The sequence below is a fragment of the Limulus polyphemus genome, unplaced genomic scaffold (assembly GCF_000517525.1).
Source record: "Limulus polyphemus unplaced genomic scaffold, Limulus_polyphemus-2.1.2 Scaffold2578, whole genome shotgun sequence".
NCBI lineage: Eukaryota > Metazoa > Arthropoda > Merostomata > Xiphosura > Limulidae > Limulus > Limulus polyphemus.
In genome coordinates, this window is record NW_013668188.1 from 141428 (window position 1) to 144762 (window position 3335).

Below are 3335 nucleotides of genomic sequence, written 5' to 3' on the forward strand. Positions count from 1 at the left end.
AACAAAGATAGACAATCACAAGTGGTAGGTTATATTTATTGCTGTGTTATAACTGTTACTTTATTTTCCAACACGATATGAAGTGTTCGATAAAGTGAAATTTAACTCGCAAACAAATCTAAATTCCGAAGTGATTCGCTACTGGTTGTATTTCAGGAGTATCTGATACTGTGAAATAACATATTGATTTTAATGAAAATAAACATACCATCTTTTATATATCAGCTGTCATGAAGGATAAAATTTACAATATTTGCAATTTGTCATATAGATCATACAAATTGTATACATTGGACCCTGTAAAGTTATTCAAATTTTTATTATATTTTTTTTAGAAATAAAGGTTTATTGAAATTTCCGCACTTGTTAACACTTTTTAATCTTAGCAGCTAGAATATTGGTTGAATTTCCGAAGTTAGTCCTTTCTCCAACTGTTTTTAGTGAAAGTTAAGATTAACAGAGGTTTACCATCAGCATTGATAACTGTTATTTTATAGGTCTTATCCTGATCAGTGATTAGTCAGATATCAATGTATTAATCAACAAATGATGAGTCATAAGCATGAATTGTTTCATAATTGAATAAGAATGAGTTAAAAAGTTATGGCAGTACCTTTAGTGTACATAGATTGTCGGTAAGGTAGTCTGCTAATTTATTAGATGTTAATCAGGAATACATTAATAGATGGTGGTACAATTAATTTATATAGTTAAGTGTAGCTACCTGCAATATTTCATTGAAAGATTTTCTCTGACAAATCGAATGAGTTGGAGGGATCCCCTTCATCAGCTCCATAATTACATCATGTCCAAGATGCTACAACCAGGAGGCTTAACCAAAATGGCTGCGCCCAAGGAGGACGCCATCTTGTCAAAAAGTGTTTATGCCGGCAGAATGAGGCTCATCCAATGTGGATGCGCCCCCACTAAGTGTTTTATTCAAGGTGGACTCGCTCATAGGAGACTTGTCACCTTGGGTCAACCGGATATTACATCACAGGGCCAAAGTTATGTCAAGGTCAAAAGTCAGATGTAAAATGAACCTAGTCTGGCAATATAAAAACAGTGATTAGCTTGTCGCCATATAACTTTTTTTTGTATAGGTGTATATTTATCTGAAATATAACCTTTTGTATGATTCAGAATCCTCATAGTTTGTAATTATGTATGAATACAAAGAAAGACACTAATGTCACGAACCGTCTTAGGTAGGTGCAGAGACATTTTTAAATTTAAGAACGTATGGCTCAAAACAGCGAAGTGATCATGTGATTTTTGTGGTCAGAACTATCTTCAAACCCTGCCTGACATGGCCAGGTCCAGACAGCTCAATTCGTAATCTGAGGGTCACGGGTTCGAATTCCCGTTCCATCAAACATGCTCGCCCTTTCAACCGTGGAAACGTTATAATTGCGACGGTCAATCCCACTATTCGTTGGTAAAATAATAGCCCAAAAATTGGCGGTGGGTGATGCTGACTAGCTGTCCTCCCACTAGTCTTTCATTGCTAAGTTAGCGACGGTTAGCTCAGATAGCCCTCGAGTAGCTTTGCGCGAAATTCAAAACAAACCAAACCCTGCCTCTATATATGCAGTTGATGAAGTAAACTTTGAATAAGAAAGCGTCAAAATAAAATATCCCATAATATAAAATGCTTTTAAACTTAGTTCAATATATATTTAGAAAGCATAACACAAAAGTCTGGTAAAAATTATCATAAGTAAACAAACAATGACGCCATGGTTTCTGAATGAATTTTTTTCTGAGTCACAACAGCTGAGGTTCTATTGAAACTGTTTCACGTGTAATGGTACTTTGTGAAAAGTTGTAGACAGGTAAACACTTTAAATATGGATTTTCTCATCACAAATTAAGGACCTGAAAGCAAACATTAAATAATCAGTACACCTAAAAGTGTAACAGAGTAAACGTCACATGTGATAACTGATTTGTTTCCATTTTCTGTCAACAGACAACAGTAAAGGTAACGATAATCAATAGTGTAGACTAAAATGTGGCTTTAATAAACTATTTCTTATGTCTCTAGAGTGGATTGGTGTTTCGGCGTCTACACAGAGGCTTTCTTCAGGTCGAAGTCTTAGTTGCGTTGCTCATATCTGCCCAAGAATAACACTGATTGATACATATATAATAAAGAAATAATTGATTTAAAATGCACAACACAACGAACCGCAATGAACACTTTTTCTAGTCGACTAAAGTAAAGCGTGATTTTGTCTTGTCATGTGCAATGAATAAAAAAGATATTATTTGTATATAAAAGTTGTAAGATGGCATGTAAACCAGAGGTTATATTTATAATCTCACGGATACTTACATTGATTAAAGGATATTCCGTGGTATCCTCATGGTAAGCTGATTTATGCACGAGTATTAGATAGATCTCTTTATAAACATAGATTAATTCAGAATGGTTGCAAAGTAAATCCGAATTGAGCTAACCGATTAAGTTTTAGCTAAGAAAATATATGGAATGAATATGTGTTGTAAAGTGTAAAACAATATTTATTTAAAATGCAAAGTCAAAAAACACAGTATTTATATTTGTACAGATACAGGGCATTCGCCTTTCTACTAAATATGTGAATCAATGAACAGTTGTATCATATCAAATGACTTTCCAGTGACCTACCAAAGTCTCTCACCAAGTAGAACTTTTTATGTTCTGATTATAACCGACACTCCCTACCAAACAGGAAATCATGAAATTACCCATAAGCGATCTTCCACACGTGACTAGTCATTCTCTTACAACATATAAAAGCTTTAACCTCTATTTATATACTCGGCCATGAAGGATATTACTGTCGATGACGCATTCTGCACAAGGTACGAAGTTGCAACAATATCTCTGTGGACAAAGTAGATATTATCTACAAGAGAACAACAAAGAAACAAAGGTAACTAGAATGAAACAACTCAGCGGAACATGTGTTTATGCCAAAACCTTATAGAATCAGACTAAATAAAATTGTTTTAAATTCCTATGTTAACAAAAGATGGCGGAAAATGAATGATATGCCCGAATGTCACAATTATATATTTATCATACCGCTATGCATTTAATATTATGTTATTTTTTTACTTTCAGCGTTTTTGCAAACACTACCTTTATTAAATCATACTTTGAATGATACGGTTGGACTTATAACAAAAATAAAATTTAGAGCCAAGTTACTGTTGCGTCAGCGAGTCACATGACTACTGTGACGCCACGTTCCTAGAACTATCCTGTACTTTGGCGAATGCTCTAGTATTTACTAGATATAGGGTAGTCGGGTATATAAAAGGAGGGTGACAACGTGACGGGGGAA